Source organism: Heptranchias perlo, chromosome 11 (genome assembly GCF_035084215.1).
Source record: "Heptranchias perlo isolate sHepPer1 chromosome 11, sHepPer1.hap1, whole genome shotgun sequence".
NCBI classification, from domain to species: Eukaryota; Metazoa; Chordata; class Chondrichthyes; order Hexanchiformes; family Hexanchidae; genus Heptranchias; species Heptranchias perlo.
The window spans coordinates 61,486,873-61,512,359 of NC_090335.1; the positions used below are offsets into that span (position 1 = coordinate 61,486,873).

The window sequence follows — 25,487 nt, forward strand, 5'->3', positions numbered from 1 at the left end:
TTGTTTGCTCAGCTAGATTCTGGCTGGTTTATTGCCAGACATAATACCATGAAATTCAAAACATTGTACATGTAGGTTGCACCTCAACCCTGCTCTCTCAATATTAAACACAAGTTAGCACTTATGTGGGAATTGTATTCATTTATGTCAGTTACTTTTCATCCAGGATTCAGAGTTTGGAAGAGTTTAACTCCAATTTAAGATTACAGTAAAACGAGCACCATTCATCCAGTAATTTTTAATTAGAAGCTGCTTTAAATTCAGAACAAATTCTAGTTTATGACTACAGTGGCTAGGTCCTTAGCATCATTTGGATTGCACATAAACAAATTGGAGCTTTGTTCTACTTTTAAGAGTGGTATCCCTGTGTAGCAAAATAGCACGGTGCTCCTTCCTACCCAGATGGTCACGGGTTTGAGCCCCAGGGCTGCCTGCCACTTGAGTTTGGCTGTCGTTGTTATCAGAGGGTCTTGTCATTTCCGGTCCAGACTGCTAGATGCTCCATCTGCAGGGGAATGAAAAACTGACAAAGTGATCTCCCCACATTGGATGACAATCATCTGTTACCTAGTCACAGATTGTCTATGTGTATGTTTCTATACGTTGATCGTTCCTTTGTCAAATAATACTGACACTAAACAGAAATTAAATGATTGATGAGTTTACATGATAAGAATGTCTATCAGGACAGCTTAAAGAGACATTGTTTTAGTTGTCACAGCATGACCAGTGAATTCTTCCACTTGCTTTAGCACATTTAATTAGCACTGTAGCATAAACATTTACATTCAGGTATCTTTTATCTTTTATGTAAACTCTATTGCTCATATTTTCCTCTCTTCAATTAGGTTATCATCTGGAAAGAGCATATTAAGGTAGTGATGTAATGCAAGTGGAATTGTTCAACATTGACCACAAAGTTCTGTATCTTCATTCAAGTCTAGAAGGCTGCGCCTCTGCCTGTACCTGCTGGCCCCCCATCAACCCTCTGCCACTGGTACCCCTTCAGCACAGGAGTTCTGTGCCTCACTGTCACATTTCAGGATGTTTTGACCATTTTTCCCCACAGAAATTATTTGAAAATAAGAGTAACTTTTAATGTTTTTTTTAAGCAAAAGTGCATTGCCACAAGTTTGAAAAAAAAGTCCTGGATGATAGGTGATTAATATACTAAATTGAAGTTTTTTCCTCCAACGACTAAACAATAAGCAATTTGTTCGCCTGTCTGGGTAATCAAAAAAAAAATCACACTTATAGGGGATAATTTTAACCTAGCTGGCCAGACGGGAAAGCCCCGGGATTGGGTGGAATGCCAATTTTACACTCCACCCAACATTACTCTCCATTGACTTCAATGGAAGGTAAAATCGAGTTGGGAGCAAAACCAGTGTTGCACCCGATCCTGTCAGTTTTCCGACGGTTGGGTTAGATTAAAATTGGCTCAATTGTGTTGGAAAGCCCTTTGATCTGTCTGTGGAGCGAGATATAAAAAAGAGGGGGAAGCTTTTGCAAGAGAGAAACCGCTGACACAGGGAGGCCTAAAATATGGCCAGCTCAGAAAAAGGCAGGAGACTGCAGGGAGAGGAGGTTATGCCCTGGGCTGTAGGCCAGAATGTAGAGGAGTTATTCTGTGTAAATTAAGTAAGATGACCCACTGATGCGGGGTGAGATGTTTTGTTTTCATTATTTTACATTATTATGTGAAGACAAATCCTATGGATTGCAAAGAGTGATCTTAACTATTGTTTTGTGTGTTCACCTGCTGTGAAAAAAGCAGCTGATGATTCATCTCAAGCCTTGTCTCACCAAGTGTTTACACAGTCTGCCTTCAGAGAGATTTTACAAATGCATATGTGAAAGACACAGATATCCACTTCGGGTCAAAAAGTGGGTACTATTGTTACAGTTCAGGTCATACTATTGTGTGAATAGATATGAAGCAGTGTAAAAGGGATGACAGTGGATAGGCAATGGATAATATTTAAAGAACGTGTGCAGGAATTACAACAATTATTCACTCCTGTCTGGCGCAAAAATAAAACAGGAAAGTTGGCTCAACCATGGCTTACAAAAGAAATTAGGGATAGTATTCGATCCAAAGAGGAGGCATATAAAACTGCCAGAAAAAGCGGCAAGCCTGAGGATTGGGAGCAGTTCAGAATTCAGCAAAGGAGGACAAAGAGATTGATTAAGAGGGGAAAAATAGAGTATGAGAGTAAACTAGCAGGGAACATAAAAACTGACTGTAAAAGCTTCTATAAATATGTCAAGAGAAAATGATTAGTGAGGACAAATGTATGTCCCTTACAGTCAGAAATGGGGGAAATTATAATGGGGAACAAAGAAATGGGAGGACAATTAAACACATACTTTGGTTCTGTCTTCACAAAGGAGGACACAAATAACCTGCCAGAAATGTTAGGGAACCAAGGGTCTGGTGAGAGGGAGGAACTGAAGGAAACCAGTATTAGTTTAAAAATACTGCTAGTGAAATTAATGGGGCTAAAGGCTGACAAATCCCCAGGGCCTGATAATCTACATCCCAGAGTACTAAAGGAAGTGGCCCTGGAAATAGCGGATGCATCTTCCAAAATTCTATAAACTCTGGAACAGTTCCTACAGATTGGAGGGTGGCAAATGTAACCCCACTATTTAAAAAAGGATGGAGAGAAAAAACAGGGAATTACAGACCAGTTAGCCTAACATCAGTAGTGGGGAAAATGCTAGAGTCTATTGTAAAAGATGTGATAACAGAACACTTGGAGGGCATTAATGGCATTGGACAAAGTCAGCATGGGTTTATGAAAGGGAAATCATGCTTAACAAATCTACTGGAGTTTTTTGAGGATGTAACTAGTGGAATAGATAGGGGAGAACCAGTGGATGTTTGTATTTAGATTTTCAGAAGGCTTTTGATAAGGTCCCACACAAGAAGTTAGTGTGCAAAATTAAAGCACATGGGATTGGGGGGAATATACTGGCATGGATTGAGAATTGGTTGACAGACAGGAAATAAAGAGTAGAAATAAACGGGTCTTTTTCTGGGTGGCAGGCAGTGACTAGTGGGGTACCACAGGGATCAGTGCTTGGGCCCCAGCTATTCACAATATATATCAATGATTTGGATGAGGGAACTAAATGTAACTTTTCCAAGTTTGCTGACGACACAAAGTTGGGATGGAATGTGAGCTGTGAGGAGGATGCAAAGAGGCTCCAATGTGATTTAGACAAGTTAGATTAGTGGGCAAGAACATGGCAGATGCAATATAACATGGATAAATGTGAGGTTATCCACTTTGGTTGTAAAAACAGAAAAGCAGATTATTATCCTAATGGTGAAAGATTGGGAAAAGGGGAGGTGCAATGAGACCTGAGTGTCCTTGTACACCGGTCGCTGAAAGTGAGCATTCAGGTGCAGCAAGCAGTTAGGAAGGCGAATGGTATGTTGGCCTTCATTGCAAGAGGATTTGAGTACAGGAGCAGGGATGTCTTACTGCAGTTATACAGGGCCTTGGTGAGACCACATCTGGAGTATTGTGTGCAGTTTTGGTCTCCTTATCTGAGGAAGGATGTCCTTGCCATGGAGGGAGTGCAACAAAAGTTCACCAGACTGATTCCTGGGATGGCAGGACTGACGTATGAGGAGAGATTGGGTCGGCTAGGACTACATTCACTAGAGTTTAGAAAAATGAGAGGTGATCTCATCGAAATGTATAAAATTCTAACAGGACTAGACAGACTAGATGCAGGGAGAATGTTCCCGAGGGCTGGGGAGTCCAGAAGCATGGTTCACAGTCTCAGGATACGGGGTATGCCATTTAGAACCGAGATGAGAAGAAATTTCTTCACTCAGAGGGTGGTGAACCTGTGGAATTCTCTACCACAGAAGGCAGTGGAGGCCAAGTCATTCGGTGTATTCAAGAAGGAGATAGATATATTTCTTAATGCTAAAGGGATCAAGGGATATGGGGAAAAAGCAGGAACAGGGTACTGAGTTAGACGATCAACCATGATAATTTTGAATGGCGGAGCAGGCCGAAGAGCCGAATGGCCTACTCTTGCTCCTATTTTCTATGTTTCTATGTGAGTCAACTCCCATAAAATAAGTAAAAACCAGAAATGCTGGAACCACTCTGCAGGTCAGGCAGCATCTGTGGAGAGAGAAACAGAGTTAACGTTTCAGGTCGATGACCTTTCATCAGAACTTAAACTCCCATAATAGAAGGACTGACTGACATCACTGAGCCCAAGAAGGTGTCCAAGGCAAACTCTAATCGTGTGCTTTCTTGTTGTCCTCCTTATAATCTCCTCTTAAGTTACACGTATTCATGCTGATTAATGCTTCAAGTGTGGTTGTGACAGTTGGTGTTCTGGTATGTGGTAGTGTTTGGATGCACTTTGTTGATCATAGGGATCTCCTAGTTCTGTAAGAACATAAGAACATAAGAAATAGGAGCAGGAGTAGGCTACAAGACCCCTCGAGCCTGCTCTGCCGTTCAATCAGATCATGGCTGATCTTTGACCTCAACTCCACTTCCCTGCCCGATCCCCAGATCCCTTGATTCCCCATAGAGTCCAGAAATCTGTCTATCTCAGCCTTGAATATATTCAATGACTCAGCATCCACAGCCCTCTGGGGTAGAGAATTCCAAAGATTCACAACCCTCTGAGTGAAGAAATTCCTCCTCATCTCAGTCTTAAATGGCCGACCCCTTACCCTGCGACAATGCACCCTAGCTCTAGACTCTCCAGCCATGGGAAACAACCTCTCAGCATCTACCTTGTCAAGCCCCCTCAGAATCTTATATGTTTCAATTAGATCACCTCTCATTCTTCTAAACTCCAGAGAGTATAGGCCCATTCTACGCGACCTCGTATCATAGGACAACCCTCTCATCCCAGGAATTAATCTAGTGAACCTTTGCTGCACCGCCTCTAAGGCAAGTGTATCCTTCCTTAGATAAGGTGACCAAAACTGTACACAGTGCTCCAGGTGAGGTCTCACCAAAGCCCTGTACAATTGTAGTAAGACTTTTGTACTCCAAACCCCTTGCAATAAAGGCCAACATTCCATTTGCTTTCCTAATTGCTTGCTGTACCTGCATGCTAACTTTTTGTGTTTCTTATACGAGGAAACCCAAGACTCTCTGAACACGAACATTTAATAGTTTCTCGCCATTTAAAAAATATTCTGTTTTTCTATTCTTCCTACCAAAGTGAATAACCTCACATTTCCCCACATTATACTCCATCTGCCACCTTCTTGCCCATTCACTTAACCTGTCTATATTCCTTTACAGACTCTTTGTGTCCTCCACACAGCTTATTTTCCCACCTAGCTTTGTATCGTCAGCAAACTTGGATACATTACACTCGGTCCCTTCATCTGCGTCATTAATGTAGATTGCAAATAGCTGAGGCCCAAGCACTGATCCTTGCGCCACCCCACTAATTACAGCCTGCGAGCCTGTAAAGAGAGCAGATGGGAAAATATAAATTCATAACCACACTTATCCCTTTAGTTACTGTATTATATCACAGGCACTATGGTGTGCTTGTATACCACCAGTTTGTATAGATACTCTGAGATAATGTACATGGCAATTCATAGAATCTATATGATGCATATCAGTTGGTCTGCACAGCCCTCCAACCTCCAAGGGCTGAACATTTTCCAGAGTCCCTTTCCTGAATAAATCTATTTCTTCATCATATGCAATGAGTTATTTATGCTGTTTGTGCTGATGGAGTGCACTACTTGTTCCATGCTATGCCTTGGAGTTTTGTGCTAGTTTTGCCTTCAAACATAAAGCAATGTGGATGCCGACAGGGTGATTTAGCCCATGGAAAATCCTTCTTCCAATACATTCTCTTTGCCATCATAGCATAGATAATATAACTTAGATAACCCCACTATTTTTATGCCTGTTACCTTATTTGCTGCATCCTCAGAACATTTCTTGGTCTGACTATGAGTTATCTTCATGTGCATGTCTGTCCTGTGCTGCTACTATACACTAATGCTATTATCTTACATTTGTGCTTTTTTTTAGAAATCATGCAACTTATTCTGCACTTTCTGCCAAGTACTCCATAAGGATATTACATTGTCTATCGCATATTGGCACCGTTGCTGACTCTGCATCACATTGTGGCCCATCTTCCTGTGCCAAACATGTCATCATGTTTCTCCTTTACACAGTTCACGTCCAGGGATTGTTTGTTTTTTCTCAGTGGTTTTTAACCCTTTAAATATGCACTTTACCGCTGCATTAATGGCTTTTTCAACAGTTATACCAGTTACATGGCTCGTTAGCTGCTTGTGAATCATTAAAGGGTCATTAATGCAGGTGTGCCGCAATTGGCTGCTAGTTTCTTATTGCCATTAATGAGACTGCATTCTCACAAATCACATGGTTCAAAGCCATGCCTTCCTGCCATTTTGTTAATGAGTTGTAAATTACGATGAAGAAATGAGTCTTTTAACCCGTGTTTTGCCATGAAAGGAAAATGTAATGTTTTGAGAATTTGAAATTAATTTTTAAAAATTTGTCATTGTTGAACATACTTGGGCAAAAACTTCTAAATATGTAAATTGGACCAAAGGAAAAATAATCCTGAAATATTATTATCTGGTAGGTCATTGTTTATATCAGCATCAAACCATATCACTTAAATAGCCTGATTAACAGCAATCATGGCCCAGACTGTCCTATTCCACCATCCCAGTCAAGGCAGGCTGGCTTGAAGGTGACAAAAAGCTTTAACCATAAGCGAAGCATGATATTCCAGATCACACAACCCAAATTTTAAATGCAGTTAATTTTATTTACTTGGCCTCTCCCCATTAGAGTCACTCACTAATGGAGCGATGGGCAGGGTGATCTGTTCCCATGCCTCTGTTAAAACTTCCTTTTGTTCCTAAGTCATTTTCTACATCTCTCCCTTCTGCTGAGTTAATACCTGCCTAAAAATAGTGCACAGAAAAATTTAATATGAGCGTGCTCAGCATTCATAACCAAACTTCATACATAGAAAATCCAGGATTTCAAGTCTGAAGTTTAAAACCCAATTTCCCCACTATGGAAAATTTTGAAGTTGGTGTTTATTTCAATGACACAGATAGAATATCAGAATTAAGGGAAAAAAGTTAAAAGAAAACTGAGATGCTTATTTGTCTAGCACACTCAAGTTGTACATGAAAAATTTGTGATTATATGCTTTCTCTAATGGTGAAGCAGAAAAAGTATTCATTCAACCTGATGCTATTGATAGGATACAGAAGAGAGCAGCCAGAATGATTGAGGCCAATGGTGGGATTGGATTATGGGGTGTGATTATGTAAATTGGGCATGTTCTCACTGGAAAAGAGATGGTTAAGATGTGATATGATTGCTGTTCTTAGGATTCTAAAGGAACCAGGTACTGTACACAATGACAAGTTATTTCACCTTGTCCAGAACAGTAGAATCAGAGGACATGCTTGAAGGGGGTAAATTTGAAAACGGAAACAATATTTCAGTGAGCAAATGGTCAATCAATGGAACATACTCCCTAGGGAGACGGTAGAAACAGCTGGTATTAATTCATTCAAATGCAAATTAGATAGATTTCTTTCAGAAAATAACATTTTGGAATACAGTATGAGTAATTTGAGATATGACATAGAATCATAGAATCATAGAATGATGTAGCACAGAAGGAGCGCATTCAGCCCATCGTACCTGTGCCGGCTCTTTGAAAGAGCTATCCAATTAGTCCCACTCCCCATGCTCTTTTCCCATAGATCTGCAAGTTTTTCCACTTCAATTATTTATCCAATCCCCTTTTGAAAGTTATTATTGAATCTGCTTCCACCATTCTTTCAGACAGTGCATTCCAGATCATAGCCACTTGCTGCCTAAGTTTTTTTCCCTCATGTCGCCTCTGTTTCTTTTGCCAATTATCTTAAATCTGTGTTGTCTGGTTACCGACACTTCTGCCAAATCTATCAAAACCCTTCATGATTTTGAACACCTTTGTCAAATCTCCCCTTAACCTTCTCTGCTTTAAGGAGAACAACCCCAGTTTCTCGAGCCTCTCCATGTAACTAAAGTATTTTATCTCTGTTACCATTCTAGTAAATCTCCTCTGCACCCTCTCTAAGGCCTTGTCATCCTTCCTAAAGTGTGGTGCCCAGAATTGGACAGAATACTCCAGCTGAGGCCTAACCAGTGTTTTATAAAGGTTTAGCATAACTTTCTTGCTTTTGTACCCCATGCCTCTTATTTATAAAGCCCAGCAACCCAAATGCCCTTTTAGCAGCTTTCTCAACTTTGTCCTGCCACCTTCGAAGACTTGTGCATGTACACCTTCAGGTCTCTCTGTTCCTGCACTGCCTTTAAAATTGTACCATTTAGTTTATATTTCCTTCCAAAACGTATCACTTCACACTTCTCTGCATTAAATTTGATCTGCCATGTGTCTGTCCATTTCGCCAGTCTGTCTATGCCCTCCTGATGTCTGTTACTATCCTCCACATTGTTTACTATATTTCCGAGTATCGTGTCATCTGCAAACTTTGAAATTATACCCTGTATACCCAAGTCCAGATCATTAATATATGTCAAAAAGAGAAATGTTCTAATACCGATCCCTGGAGAACACCACTGGATACTTCCCTCCAGTCTGAAAAACAACTGTTTAGCACTACTCTCTACTTTCTGTCCCTTAGCCAATTTTGCATGCACGCAGCCATTGCCCCTTTAATCCCATGGGCTTCAATTTTGCTAACAAGTCTATTATGTGGTACTTTATGAAACGTCATGTGGTAAGTGTAGCAAGTTTGGGGAACAGGTGACTTTGGACCAATGGTTCCCAAAGCTCGCACCATGTCTGGGTCTGTTGTTGATTAATTGATAGAGATTGTTTGTTATGATTAATCAACAACTCTATTATCATTGTATCATACGACTACCAGGATGATAGAAGGCGAATTGGATGGACTTTGGTCTCTTTTCGTTTAGTAAATCTAATGTTTCTATGTTCCTATGTTGCATAACGCTGAAACTGACCCAATCAGGAATTAAACAAACACTGTGTACGTTATTGTGACCAAAGGACGCCCCAAAGTGCTTAACAGCCAATGAAGTACTTTGGAAGTGTAGTCACTGTTCTATTGTAGGGAAACAAGATACTTATTTGCACACAGCAAGGTCCCACAAACAGCAATGAGATAATGACCAGGTAATCTGCACCAATGATCTTGGTTGAGGGCTAAATATTGGCCAGGACACCAGGGAGAACTCCCCTGCTCCTCTTTGAATAATGCCATAGGTTCTTTTACGTCCATCTGAGAGGGGAGATGGTTTAATCCAGCTGAAAGACGGCACATCCGTAAGTGCAACGTTCCCTCAGTACTGCACTGAAGTGTCAGACTAGATTATGTGCTCAAGTCTCTGAAGTGAGACATGAATCCACAACCTTCTGACTCAGAGGCAAGAGTGCTACCAGTAAGCCAAGACTGTGGTCATACCTTGTGCGCTCAGTTTTATCTGATTTTACCGTAATGAAAGAAAAGCAGAAAGTATTGATAAAAGTCAAATTTAGTGCAACCAAAAACATTTCCAAATTAGCACCAAAATCATTAAAAATAAACACCCTATGGAAACTCAACCTATGCAGAATATACACAAGGTAGTGAACTTTTACTGTAATTCACTGCAAACTTGTAATAATAGAGGCTTAATGTCACATATTTAATATGCCATCAGGATGGAAATCTCTAAACATTTTTAGATGGGAACAGTGTCTTAATAGTAATGGTACAGAAAATAGAGAGAAAAAATTCCATTTATATAGCACCTTTCACATCCTCTGGACATCCCAAAGTGCTTCACAGACGGTGAAGTACTTTTGAAGTGTAGTCATTTTTGTAAGCAAATGCAGCAGCCCAATTTGTGCTAAGTTAAGTCCCAAAACACTGCAGGTCTTCAGCTCAAGAAAAACTTGACATATAACAAATAAAAACTAGTAAAGATATTTGATCTTTTTTAGCAAAGAAATATTTCAATGTTATAGACTAGAAATTCGTTGGTGCTGCAGCTGTTTTTCAGGCGCCTAAGCGTCCAATATGGCAGGAAGTGCGCCACCTGCCATATTGGTCAAGATAGAAAAAAGGCATCCAGGGCCCACGCCTGAAACAGGCATTAGGCCCTTTACATATGCAAATAAGGGGCCTAACACCTGATTGAGGCCCCCTTTGTAAAATTGGTCTGCCTGAGCCGGCTGCATTCTGGAAAATGTGGTGTACATGTGGCCTAATTAACTGTCCCTAAAAGGACAACTGGAGGCTGCCACCAAAAGGTAATAGTGCCATGGGATCTATTATAACTACCTGAGGGCGGATGAGGCCTCAGCTTAATGTATCATTTTAAAGACAGCGGGCTCAATTTTAAAGTCAAATTGCGGGTGCATTGGGGGCAGGGGACTATGAAAATGGCGAAAATCCCAAGTGGGTTCGGAAGCCGGCTCTAACCCGTCGACTTCCGGGTTCCCCACAGAAGCACCTGTGTTCATGCGCGCTTCACGAATGCAGAAGTCCCGCCTGCAATTAAAGCTGGCGGGATGATAGTTAAAGAACCAAATGTACCTCATTGAGATACTTAAGGTACTTTATTTCCGACATAGTAGATAGTTAAAATAATTTTAAACTTACCTGGGCGGCTTTCCCATGGCTTCTGATTCACGCCTGGTGAATCCAGGCATGAAGGGCCAGATCAGGCAAAAATAAACAAAATAAATGAAATAAAAAACCATTGCACAAAGTTAAAAAACAAAATAAACCTACCTTTCCACCCTGCTCCGGTATCCGATGTCTCCCTCTCCGATGTCGCTCTCAGCCCACGATGTCTCCCTCTCTGATATCCCTCTCAGCCCTCGATGTCTCCCTCTCTGATGTCCCTCCCCCCCGATGTCCCTCACCGATTTCCCCCTCTCCCCCCCATCTCCCTCTCTGATCTCCCCCTCTCCCCCCGATGTTCCTCTCCAATCTCCCCCCTCCCCTCCCCGATGTCCCCCACGATCTCCCCCTCTCCCCCGATCTTTCAATCTCCCCCCGATCTTCCACTCTCCCCCCGATCTTTCCCTCTCCCCCAATCTTCCCCTTTCCCCCAATCCTCCCCTCTCAACCCCCCGATCTTCCTATCTCCCCCAATCTTCCCCTCTCCCCCCGATCTTCCCCTCTCCCCCCACCCCTGATCTTCAGCACCCTCCACTCTCTGTTCCAGCGCAGGATGATGTCTCGCTCCCTCTCTTTCTCTCCACCACCCACCCCCCCCACCTCAGTGTTGCAGCTCCTGTCGGCAGACAGCCTGTCAATCAAACCCAAAAACAACTTCAATCACCATCAATTACATCGCAATCGCGTTGGAAAAGGTACGTTTTTTCATTCGGGTTTGCCACGTGCAACTTCACCCCCCCCCCCCGCTGCCAACCCGCCACCATTTCAAAATTGAGTCCAGCATCTCTGATAGTGTTGCACTCCCTCAGTACTGCACTGAAGTGTCTGCCTAGATTATGTGAACCCATGACCTTTTGACTCAGAGGTGATAGTGCTTCTACCACTGAACCAAAACCAACGCCTAGAAACTAATGCATCTATATTGTTTAAAGAATTGAATATGTCCCTTTCAGTGTGGTGTCACTTTGTAGTAAGCCCATTGCTCGTGGGAACCACATAATTACAAAATCTCTTCCTGTTGGCTGCCAGCAAGCACGTGACTGTTTTCTCCAATTACATGTTTAATAGATTCCCAAGTCTGCCATAATGTTGGAAGGGATTACTGAGTAATGACCTGTTTGTGGCGGGCTTCTTCTTCAGCTGGAAAACTCTAAGACTTTTTATGACGTCATAAATTTTATTGAGCTTTCTGTTAAATTTTATTGACTTTTTCTTGTGTTCACCACTCCTAGGCTAAATCCTGGGTCTGCTGAGCTATTCCTGCAGCCTTGTAGATTGGGTTCAATTCACAAGGTGAAAAGCTCAGAGGGTTTTTCTCATTTTGGACACTTTATGCGCCTTTAATTTGTAATATTTCTCGAGCTATATTTCTTTCCTCATTCTGTTCCTGTAGTTCTGTGGATTGTTGGAACCTTGTGGACAATCAGGCTTGTTTCCATCTATTTCTATCGCTATTTTATTTTCCAGCCCCATTTATTTATTTTAAATGATCACTAGTAGATAAAGAACCATCGCAGGTCATCACATCAAAGGAAATTTGACACATGACAAACAAAAACCAGTAAAAAATCTTTTTTTAGCAGAGAAACATTGCAACATTATATTTTTAGCCAACATTTATCCTGTGAGATTTTCAAAAATAAATATATTTGTTAACTCAGAACACAGAAAATATATTTCGTAACAAGATGTTTAAGCATTTTTTTAATTGCCGAAACTTCCTCCTTGAACAAACTGCTTTGTATCTATTACTATTTGACACTGATAGAATTAAAGCTGTGACAAAATTTAGTGGCACGTGTGATCCCGCAACTGGATATCATAAGAGAGTGTTAGCGTCAAAAATATTAATCATGCTGAGATCGGTGCAAAATAATCCTTCAGTTGTACAGGTTATGTTTTCATCCTTTAGGCCTAAAATTAGGAAATATCTAGGCTCGTTATTGCAGTACAACTCTGCCTTTATCACAAGTGTAACACTGTAAATTAGTTACGTGTCCTTGTAGTGTAATGGAATCAAGAGGTCCGGATAATACCATAAACCACAAAAATAAAGTATTAATTGCTATTATTTCTAATATTAATTGAACTCCCTTGACATTGCTTAATGAGTGAATACATCTGTTAAAATAACAGGGAAAGAAATTTCATATAAATGTTTTAAATGTGTATACGCTTATTTTCATTAAGTTTACACTTAAACTTAATGAAAATAAGCGTATACACATTTAAAACATTTATATGAAATTTCTTTCCCTGTTATTTTAACAGATGTATTCACTCATTTTTAACAAAAAGTTGATTTTCACATCACTATTTTTTTAATTGATTTTTATTGAGTGTAATTTACACTTTGTTCTCCTTCATTTTTTTTAGCAAAAAGTATTCCATTATCTGACTGTGATCAGTTTTGATCACGTGATTGCTATCCTTGAGATTTACATAGTGCCTTTTGCTTCATATTCTTATCATTATTTTTATTTTCGTTAAGCTTACACTTCATTGCCCATTTACTGCTGCTAAAATATATTAATCATTTAGTTTCCAGTCACTGTAATACTGAGGAAAAATACAGCAAAGTTCTCCAAGCCCATATTTTTGCATTTCTCTTCATTAGCAATGTCAAGGGAGATCAATTAATATTATAAATAATAGCAATTGATACTTTATTTTGTGGTTTATGGTATTATCCGGACCTCTTGATTCCATTACATTACAAGGTCATGTAACTAATTTACAGTGTTACACTTGTGATAAAGGCAGAGTTGTACTGCAATAATGAGCATAGGTGTTTCCTTGTAATGTAGCGTGTCACTTGTACATTTTAAGACAAGAAATCCAACAGTTGTGTCTGACAACATCAATCTCTGGGCGCATGTATTAATGGGTGTTTGATCCAAACTTTTGTAGTTTCCCCAATGTATTTGGTTTGGGTGTATTTTCCCTTGTGCTGAGAGTTATGCCTTGTTGTACCAAGTCCCTCCATAGCAAGGTTTGACTATCTACTTTCCCACGAGGGACAATTGACATTCACCTTCCATGCTTTTAAATATTCTGCCCTTTTAATTATGGCCCAATTCTGATTAATTTGAATTTGAGAAAAATGTCATCAAAGCTTGTCTCTGGGCAAGTGATTCCTGCAACAAGATAAAAGGGGAAAAGTAGAAGTAAGAAGAGTGTTAAAATACAAGAAGCTTTCTTTTTCCAAAAATCTATGTGTCAGTTTGAGGTCAACTAAATAAAATCAATTAAGCAGCTCCAACTCTTTAAGAAAGTTGTTCTGTCAATAATCGCAGCAAAACTGATTACAATGACAGACTACAAAAAAAAGCCAGGAAAAAGGAAAGCTGCAACTTTTCTGAGAGGAGCAGATTTTTAAAAGGGGGTTGAAGTAGCAAACAGCCCATCCTTCGTGGGTTTCGGTGTTGAATTTGATTAAGTAATTCTTTCACTAGCTGAGAGCTTTCCTCCGTTACAGATTTCAAACTTCGTTCAGAGACTGTATAGCTCTCTACAGCTTCCTGGGTGGTGGCAACGCTGTGATGTCCTGAATACCAATAGTGAAGCCGAACATATGTGAACCTTTCTTAATCCTGCTAATCTGCCTTCAAAAAACCTCTCTGAAAGTGTAGGCAACATCCAGATTTAAAAAGCTACTGAGCATTTTAATGACAAATAATCTTTGTAAAGGAGTGCCTCTGCTGGAGATGGAGCTTATAAACTACAGCAGGTAGAAATAACCGCTGTATTACCTCATGTAATCTCCACTATTCAGTGTCAGATTAAGTTTGAATGCTATGCGAAATAGACTTCTCTTTAAAACAGGAGGCTTTGTCCCAACGACGACTATTAAGCAGTAATTAGTTGTGACACAGAATTACCAGCGGCACAATTGTAGCTAGGTTCTTACAAGGGCTTTGCACTGATTAGACAAAATGAATAGACTTTACTGATTTTTCTCCTTCAAATTCCATCTGGATGTGAAAGTTATGAGGACTTTTTGCAGCATGTTATGTCGGAATCACTGACAAGACATGTGTAACTCAGTGCCATTAGCATTCTCACTTTTTAAATCTTGATTAGTGGTCTTGTTAACAACAGTGAGGCTATTGCTGTGTGAAGCTTATCATCCTGGATGTAATGTTATTCTCTTGCCTCCTGCAAGGGAAGAACAGAACTGCACTGGGTCATTTTTAATACACAGCTATGCACTTTAAGCCTGAAATGTACATCTAAACCATTTAGATAAAAGGAAGTACCAATTTTACACTGGTATTGAACTTCACTCTGACTTCTAAGCTGATAGCATGGTTGCATAATGGCCGGGATAAAATTCACTTATTTTTGGCATGTAATCTGGATGCCTATTTCTCCAATCCAGTTGTCTAGCAAAATATAACTTAACTCAAGAGCAATAGAACAGCCCATCTATTCCACCTGCCTCTAGTCATAAAGCTAATGATGCTCTTCATACAACTGTACGTTGTCAGCATGCAGACAACTAAACTTTCATCACTGTGGCAGCTGGATGTCTGCATTAGTCTCCACTCAAGACCAGCCATTCTGCGTCATGATGTTATTCTCTTTTAGCATCTCTTCCCCATTTATCACTTTTTTCAGATGTCGTAATACTTTTCAATTGAGGCCATGTTCAGTTTTGCCTCAACGCAGCAGAGCAAGTATTATACAATTAATTTGATACAGTTTATTATCCTTTTTTTTTCTAACATCAGTCAGATGCAGATGCGTTTATAGCTTTCTCTCCAAGAATCATTATAATTAGAATCTCCACTTAGGAAGGTAAATTCAGCGATCCTGCACTCTCAGCGGGAGCCAGGCTCGAAACGAGTGAAGGTTAGAGAATCGGTGCCACAGTGTTGTAACCCAACCTGCACTCCCTTCAACCATAGCTCTCTATTGGGAGCACGGGATTGGAGAATTTACCCTAGGGAGTGAAATTCTTCTTTTAACAAAGAAGCGGAAAAATCCTTATTTCTCTCTGTAATTAATGACCTACTGATGAAATCAGATTTTCAAGAAATTGCACGTTTCAAAGCCATGCATTCCCATGATTTTGTTAGTAATTATGGAGAAAAACAGTCATTCTCCTGTTTTGTTTTGATTAAAAGAGGAATTTCAGATCGTAATCTACACACAGATGGGTTTGCAATCTGGGAAATGTGGTTGTTTAGCATTTGATAGCCTGGACCTACCAGGCTGTATGTATTACAGACAGTACTGCAAACTTTGATCCCTGTGTAGTAAGGGGCTTACAGTGTGTCACGCAGTGAGGGTTGATTCAGGGGGGAAGAGTTCGGCATTGAGATATTCCTTAATATGCAACTGTATCACCTATTTTTATGTTAAATTGCACTTGGAATGCACAAGTAATGTATGTGACATCACATATATACATTTGTACCCAAACCTTGCTGGGTAAATGCAAAGTAGAGTAGCTGGGGTTGCAAAGAAAAACAGGTGGGATGCCTGCAGTTTCTAGCATCAACATCCTTGCTTTTCTTTAACTTCACACGATTGGTAAGAAATGTCTGATGTATTGAAAAGGCAAGCTCCTGATCCAAAGAACTCCTCCTGTTTGTTGCCATGTTCTGCTTACCATGACTTTTTAAAAAAAAAATCAAACTTTTCAATAGACCATTGCTCTTTATCACCTCATAATGCCGTTTATCCAATTTTGATCATGTATAATTTTTTTTTACAACATAATTTCCATGCACATATGCAGTTGGTTATTGTGTTATCATCACACCAGGCAAATGCAAATTTTTGCAGCTCCCTCCGACAACAACTGCAATCAGAAATTAAAACAGAAAGTACTGGACTGGAAGTGCACAGCAAGTCAATCATAATCTGATAAAAGAGAGACGGGTGAAAGCTTGGCTTCTCTTTTAGATTTTGATCAACCTGCTGTGTAATTTCAACGGCCCAGGTTTTGCTGTCAAAATAACAGTGAGGCTAATGGCGCTTGTCGTTATTTATGCGCAAACGGTACAGCAACTTCAGGCGAGGGGCAGATGCGCGGTTAAACGTGGAAATCCAGAAGTTGCTGTCCGAGATGCGCTGCTTCACTATTAGCATCGCAAAAATGGCATCTCGCTGCCTGACTCACCATAAAATGCATTGAACGGCCTGAAGCTGCTGTTTTTGCACGGTAGATACGAACAAAACTCGCCACAGAAAGTTAAGTTTTGTCCATTCCAGTCTAAGTATAAGTATTAATTACTGCCAATCAACCTCTCTGGCACTGAAAATTAACTATTACAAATGTGGAGTCTCATTCCTTCAGGTTTTAATTGTTGGTGGAGATTTTAAAAGTGTAAAATTTTTTTTTCTACTTTTCCTTTCTGTCTCCTTTTTCTCTCTCTCTTAATCCAACCTTTCTTTCCCTCACTTTATTTCTCTTTCTGTTCCTGATTTGACATTGAATTCACCCACTCTAATTTACGCTTTCTTCTCAATCCTTGCACTGCTAATTTCACAATCTGATTGTTTAAGGAGATACCCTGTTGCTTGCCCTGTTCACTCAGGTCCCAGATGCCCTCTTCCCCTCACTGCGACGTTATCACCTCACACTTTCAGCAACTTGCCACCTAAAAAAAGTTAAAACCTAAATGTGCAAGGGCAAGTCTAAATAACGGCAGTCGCAAATTATAGTATCATAGTAGGTACAGCAAAGGAGGAGGCCATTGGGCCCTTCAGGCCTGTGCCGACTCTTTGGAAGAGCTATCTAATTAGTCCCATTCCCCTGCTCTTTCCCCATAGCCCTGTAAATTTTTTCCCTTCAAGTATTTATCCAATTCCCTTTTGAAAGTTACTATTGAATCTGCTTCCACCACCATTTCAGGCAGTGTCGTCCAGATCATTACAACTCGCTGCTTAAAAAAATGTTTCCTCATGTAGCCTCTGGCTCTTTTGCTCTTTGGAATTACGGCCCAACATTTTCTGTTTCAACTTCTAACTTCCAGCACTTGCAATTTTTCTTTTTGTCAACTGAAGTCAGAATCTCCTTAAAGCTATAACATAACTTTTCTTGTTAAATTTTTTAGCTTCAATGAAATTACGAATGAAGTGGCATCATGTACAGTGAAATCTTGTTATTGCCACTTCCGTCTTATTGTCACCTTTTTGATTGATAAACTAAAAATGGCAGTAACATGAATTTAACAAATCTTTCTGAAATTACAGTTCGTGCCAGACGTAGGCCTTAAAATTACATTGTGCAAATATTGGACTATGAATGCTTAACATATTTGTATCCTAATATTTGGAGTACATAATTAGGAAATAGAAACAGGAGTAGGCCATTCAGCCCATCAAGCCTGCTCTACCATTCAATTCATTTACCCGCCTTTGCTCCATAGCCCTTGCTTTGCACCAGAACGGTCATTTGTGTTATACGCAAGTGCATGTGAATCCCAAACAATGGCTAAATCAGTGACATCAGTGACAAAATGTCATAGTTTCTATCTGTGACAAGAAGAAAACTTTTTAACATTCTCAACATATTTCCTACCAATTGCAGTTTGTCAATACTCGTGATGAAAAATCAAAGGTTAAATCATTCCAACGAAATATTGTTCTCAATTGCAAGTTGATATAAATCATGAGTTTATTATTGTGATTCGAGGCAATATGTTCAGATGCCTCAGTGGGTAAATGCACTGACCAGGGTAATACTAAGTCATAGCGATCAGGAAGATCCCAGATTCAAACTCCAATCAGTTCTAAGTTACCTGATCTCAGCAGGGATGGTATCAGGGACTGTTACAATTTGCCACAGCACCCTGGATGAAGAAGGGGGAAAAGATCAGTCAGGGTTCCCAATCCTGTTCACTATTGAGTGACTACTGGGAAGGGCATGTGTATGGATGGCAGGTGAGGATAGGACTGGGCTTAGCAATTATGCACTCCCACAGTCAAATAGTCTGCTGATACTCACTGTCAATGATTGGAAATAAAGAACTGCCACTTGGTTGAGAGGCTGCAAATCACTTTGCCATTGAACGAAAGAGCATAGATTCATTACTGTGATTCTCGGGAGGATTGAAGATTAACAATTTCCCACAGGGTAAAAAGGGGGAAAATTCATCTTGATATGTTTTTATATACTTCCTGCTGGTCAGGAGTAGCACAGGAAGAGGCTTGAAAGTGAGTCACCTGCCCTGTCAACTGGAAATAAAATGCATGGGAGGCATTGAATAAAATTAGTAAGTTAAAAATAAGAGAATAAAAACTTTTTCAATTAAAAATGGAGTCTGAAAAGCACAGCAGGGCAGAAAGAGCTATGTAAAGTAACAGCTTTATTAATGCTATCTATTTCTCTTATTAATGACAAGATTAGGGTTCCTTAACATGTACTATTATCTCTAGGTGAAACCAAGTCATTGTATTAAGAAGATAAAACACAAATAATTGGGATACATTTATAATTAGAGCAGGGATATGAATTTCACTGTTATATGAGGCTCAGGAGCGTTGCATAATGGGATTTGGTACAGTGTTTAGTGAGCAGCCTCACTGCGTTTGAAACCGCTCCAATTCCATCGGGACTTAAAATTAATTGGCAAACATCTAAAATCCAAAGTGTTAGTCAGGAAACAATTAATATGATGCAAAATGAAGCAGTCGAGATTATTAACCAGTTCTCTTCTCTGGAACCACAGTTACATTTGATTGGAACATCCAATGCAATTTTTAGATTAGATTGGATAGGTGGATGAAGGAAAACGGGATAAAAGGAAACGGAACAGGGTGGGTAAATGCGATTAGGACTATTTGCTCACTTGGAGGATAAATGATGGCACAGACTGGTTGAGCTGAATGGCCTGTTCCTGAATTGTGACTTCTATGTATAAACAATTACCTATTGAGGTACTGTGATCTCGAAAGGGCTTCTGGAAATCATCCCATTTTAAAGTTGCCACCACTACTATTTCAGGAAAAAAAAAATTTTTTAAGTCCTGTGACCCACTGTTATCTTTAATCAAGATGCTGATTGCCCCAACATATCCCATGGCCATCACAGTTCATGCCCTCTGCTGACTGGGTCCATGCTGATGCCAATCCCAACTCAACACAAATTTCATGTAGCTCAGGCTTTTTGTCTCAACTTCAACCCATGAGGTCCAGTTATTGCACAGTCTATCAATGCAGAAGAAGTCACCTCCATAAAAATATCAACCACTAAACCATCATCATGGTCTAAGGATAACTCAGAGCCACAAGGGGAGAAAGATTCCAAGTGCATGTCATGATATGATATATGGAAAAAAACTAAGCTATCCTTCTTGTGATTTCCAAGCTCAAGCACTGACTCATTTTCCTTTAGGTCATCCACAACATGGATGGAAAGTTGCTGTCATGGCTAATCTTCAGAGGAGTAAAATTTCCGCAGGTCTCCCAATATTACTTTGGGCGGAAGATCTGTGGAAAATCTGGAGGAATGGAGGAACCAGCTGTGAAATTTCTACCCCAAGTGTTTAAGGGTGCAGTTATACTGCATTTATGGTGCAGTTACATGCCACACTTACATCATGGTTCATCAAACTCCTCTCATCACTATTTTAATGGAGGAGTTAACCATTTATTTTGAACAATAAAGTCCTCCCATAAAATAGTAGAGTCATTTTAGATGAATGTGTTAAGCATTTATATGATAACTTCACTGACTATAATTTCTATTCTTATGACTGAACCCTTTGTAGCAACACAGCAGTGATAGTATAATTTGGGGTCGTGATCTGACTCTGTGGGGGAATGGTGTGAGACCACCCATATAGGAGGGCATCTCACACCAATTTGGCTTGATACCACATGGAGTACATCTCCAGTGCAGTGCCAAGCCTAGTTTAAAAAGATTTCCACCGGACCTGCTGGACACTTTAGGGGAGAAATTCAACTTTGTTTTGCCTGTGTTTAGGATATAAAGTGAACAATAAGGGATGATTTTGGGGTTGCACCTTTTCATGCCTAATATACCCAGCAAGTGCGTTCGTCGCCATATTGAAAATGGGCATCTTTTAGGTGTCCAGGGTGCCCGCCTGAAACAGGCCTTAGGCACCTTGCATATGCAAATCAGGGCCCCAGCACTGATCGTAGGACCCCTTATCTCAAGGTGATTAGAACTGAAAAGTGAAGAAGTGATGAACCTTGGTCAGATTCCATATGGAGTATTGTGTTCAGTTTTGGGCATCGAACCTTAGGAAAGATATATTGACCTTGGAAGGGGTAGAGTGCAGGTTCATCAGAATGATACCAGGGCTTAAAGGGTTAAATTATGAGGCCAGGTTGTACAAATTTGGCTTGTATTTTCTTGAGTTTAGAATGTTAGAATCATAGAATCATAGAAAGTTATGGCACAGAAGGAGGCCATTCGGCCCATCGTGTCTGTGCTGGCCAAAAAAGAGCTATCCAGCTTAATCCCACTTACCAGCACTTGGTCTGTAGCCCTGTAGGTTATAGCACTTCAAGTGCTCATCCAAGTACTTTTTAAATGAGCTGAGGGTTTCTGCCTCTACCACCCTTTCAGACAGTGAGTTCCAGACCCCCACCACTCTCTGGGTGAAAAAATTTCTCCTCGACTCCCCTCTAATCCTTCTACCAATTACTTTAAATCTATGCTCCCTGGTCACTGACCCCTCTGCTAAGGGAAATAGGTCCTCAGGTCCTCCCGTCATAATTTTATATACCTCAATTAAATCTCCCCTCAGCCCCCTCTGTTCCAAAGAAAACAACCCCAGCCTATCCAATCTTTTCTCATAACTAAAATTCTCCAGTCCTGGCAACATCCTCGAAAATCTCCTCTGTACCCTCTCTAGTGCAATCACATCTTTCCTGTAATGTGGTGACCAGAACTGTATGCGGTACTTAAGCTGTGGCCTAACCAATGGAGCTGGGTTTTACCCATTGCAACCATCTGGAATCGGGGTTTATCCCATTGCAAACAGCTGGAATCAAGGTTTTACCCCTTGCAAACAGCTGGAACCATTTTACCCCTTGCAAAGAGCTGGAACCGTTTTACCCCCTGCAAACAGGTGTAACTGAGGTTTTATCCCTTGCAACAGCTGTAACTGAGGCTTTACCCCTTGCAAACAGCTGGAATCAAGGTTTTACCCCTTGCAAACAGCTGGAATCAAGGTCTTACCCCTTGCAAACAGCTGGAATCGAGGTTTTACCCCTTGCAAACAGCTGGAACCGAGATTTTACCCCCTGCAAATAGCTGGAGCCGAGGTTTGACCCTTGCAAACAGCTGGAACCCAGATTTTACCCCTTGCAAACAGCTGGAACTGAGGTTTTACCCCTTGCAAACAGCTGGAACCCAGATTTTACCCCTTGCAAACAGCTGGAACTGATGTTTTACCCCTTGCAAAGAGCTATAACTGAGGTTTTATTCCTTGCAAACAGCTGGAACCCAGGTTTTACCTCTTGCAAACAGCTGGAACCGAGCTGGTTGCGGGGTATTTAAAATGATTAAGGGATTCAATAGGGTAGATACACAGAAACTATTTCTTCTGGTGGGGGAATCCAGAACAAAGGGGTACAATCTAAATTAAAGCTAGGCCTTTTAGGAGTGAAGTCAGGAAACATTTTTTCACACAAAAGGTAGTGGAAATTTGGAACTCGCTGCCCAAAAGGTCATGGAATGTGGGTCAACCTAAATTTTCAAGACTGAGATCGATAGATATTTGTTAGGTAAGGGTATCAAGGGATATAGAGCAAAGGTGGATAATTTAATGAATGTCGGAGCAGGCTCGAGGGGCTGAATGGCCTAGGCCTATACCTATGTTCTAATGTGAAAATGTTTAGAGCAGGAGTACTTCTCCTGGCTCCACAAAAATGTAACTTTCCCTTTAGGATCGATGGTTAGGCCACTCGCCTGGCTCAACTAGGCGAAATCCATTTATACCCAAATTTGCATTGCGGTCCTGCTCCTCCTAGTACCATAAAAATATTGTGGGCTGCTCCTAGCCTGGTCTTGCCCCATCTCCGTTTCGCCTACCCCCGCCCCCCAGGACCCATATGTGGGCCGGCTTGGCTCGGCTTTGGAACTGGTTGGAATTCATTGGGCCCCGACTGCCCGATTGGCTCGAGCCTTAGGCCGGCATGAACCAGCGCATGAAGCAATCATTTCACTAACTGGCTTACCTGTTTTGGGTGCAAGTAAAATTTCTCCCCCTTTATTAGTTGAAGCAAAATTATTATTGTGTTGAGAGTGTTGACTCTCCCACTCATGCTCTAAATACATTTAAGATTTACCAGCAAGGAGTGGAGTTCTGTACATCCATGTAAGTATGTGCATGTGCACGGCTCTCTACCCAATTCCAGGTCGGATTCGCTGCCAGGCAGTAAAAACAGGATCATGTCAACTGTGACTCTGAGTTCAGTAGCTATATAATAACCACCATCTCAACATTGCTTGGCTACTGCCTGGCTGGAACTGTCCTGTTTGGGAAAAGGTTCTGTGCACACCTGGATAAATGAACAAGGAGAGAAGCTCTGCCCTCTAAACATTTAACTTACGGTCATGAAGGCTCATAAAGTGTCCATGGGGACCAATGAACCCCCTGAGAAATTTGCAAAGCAAATTTGACCCTGCACTGGGTTTATGCTCCATGCAGCATCAAACCGAAGTGGTGTGAGACCATCGCTTCCAAGGAGTGTCACTCCATTTCTCTTCACATAAATGCCAAACTTGCAGTATAAATGCATCCTAAGTAATTATTGAGCTAGCCTGGTCCATGATTGAAGACACAGAGGTGGTGTAGTTCGACAGATGGTTGATTGGTTGATCAGTGGGATTTGGGATATCGGAATTCTACTCTTGGATGACGCACCCTTTTATCTGCACTGCCTAAATCTACAACTGTAAAATAATAAAAGCAGTTGGCTGGTGAATCTCTAATGGGATGACAATAAACCGGGTGCCAATAGGCCTAAAACTGAAGTGGGGACCCTAATGGGGGCTGATTAGGAGTTGGAGCATTAAGATCCCTAAATATCTTGAGTGTGTTTAATTAGAAGAGACTTACAGCTTCTAGCTGAATAACTTTGGGAGGAAGGTCCACTGACCACCTGGTTTTCTCATGATCTGTGTAGGGATTATGGGCTGTCTGATTGGGTTTGTCTAATTGACAAAGAACTAATTGTGGTCGAAGTGTATAGATTTTTCTCCTCAAGATAACTCTTCAGTCTGTAAAACTACAGAAAAGAATTTTATCCCATCACTGTTTTGTTGACTTACAGCAGGGGCTCCCCATAGAGCACATTGTACTGGAACAAATTGCAGATCAAATATCCTGACTTGGTCCCATAGGCCATTTGCCTCCAGGCCGCCAACTTGAAGTTGGGCAAGGGAAGTCAGTTTTCGTCTTAACTTAAGTTATTGGGTGTCAGCCTTGGCTCAGTGGTAGCACTCTCACCCTCTGAGTCAAAAGGGTTCAAGTCTCACTCAAATTTGTTGGACTATAACCTGGTGTTGTAAGATTCCTTACATTTGTCCACCCCAGTCCATCACCGGCATCTCCACATCAAGAGACTTGAGCAGATAATTTAGGCTGCCACTTCAGTGCAGTACTAAAGGAATTCTGCTCTGTTAGAGGTGCTGTCTTTTGGATGAGATGTTAAATCAAGCCCCTATCTACTTTCTCAGGTGGGCATGAAAGATTCCATGGCACTATTTGAAGAAGAGCTGGGGAGTTCTCCCAGTTTCCTGGCCAATATTTATCCCTCAACCAACATCACCAAAAACAGATTATCTGGGAACTTGCAGTGCACAAATTGGCTGCCACATTTACACTTCAAAAGTAATTCATTAGCTGTAAATCATTTTTGGATGTCCTCAGGTTGTGAAAGGTGCTTTATAAATGCAAGCTCCTCCTTCCTTATAAAACTTTATTATCTGAAATACAGAAATGTGCCCTATTTGCAGCAGGACAAAAACCATGCTTTTGTCTATCCCTAAATTTTCGAAGATGTGGAGATGCCGGTGATGGACTGGGGTGGACAAATGTAAGGAATCTTACAACACCAGGTTATAGTCCAACAGTTTTATTTGAAAATCACAAGCTTTCGGAGGCTTTCGGACGAAGGAGAAAGCTTGTGATTTTCAAATAAAACTGTTGGACTATAAGCTGGTGTTGTAAGATTCCTTAAATTTTCTAAGTATTTGTATGTTCAGTAATTTTCTGCACTTTACTGTTTCTGTGTATTACTTATAAATAAATTGGATTATTAGTTTTAACCTGATAGTAATGATTTGATAGTGTAATATTTACTGCCTTTCAGAGAAGTCAGAAGAACGTGGTTGGCATCCCATATATTATCAGGTACATTATATTGTAATTAAGAGGTAGTTACTAGTCCCATGGCATGCGATTCCTCTCATGCTACCCATTCACTTTTTAATTCAAGTGAAATTTAGTCTTTTTATGGAAACTTCCTTTCAGCTATAAAAATGCTGGATGAAAGCCTGAACCATAATGATTGGTGGCAGCTATAGTGTCATTTACAGACCAACATGCCATTTAAAGATTACATTATTTAAAGATCAGAAACAAACAATAGCTACTAGCTCAGAAAGACTTGGACAGAGAATTGAAATTAAGTTCTCTGGCTGTGGAGGAAATCCAGTGCCGTCGTAAACCTGAGATGATCTGGAGGAAAAAGAAGCAGCGTAATGATATGTAGGAAGAAAAGGAGCGACAGTACAAGCAGAAGGATACAGAGCATTGATGTGCCCTTGAATGGG

At 40.7% G+C, this 25,487-nt stretch overlaps 1 protein-coding gene across 3 annotated transcripts in view; it reads right to left on the reverse strand.

The window, feature by feature from the left end:
• Window positions 1-233: 233 nt before the first annotated feature.
• LOC137327419 (uncharacterized) overlaps window positions 234-25,487 on the reverse strand; it is a 212,061-nt gene continuing 186,807 nt past the window's right edge. For all 3 annotated transcript variants that reach the window (XR_010964461.1, XR_010964459.1, XR_010964471.1), the window contains one exon: window positions 234-505. The gene's annotated coding sequence lies outside the window, so the exon portion shown is untranslated. The remainder of the gene's footprint in view (window positions 506-25,487) is intronic.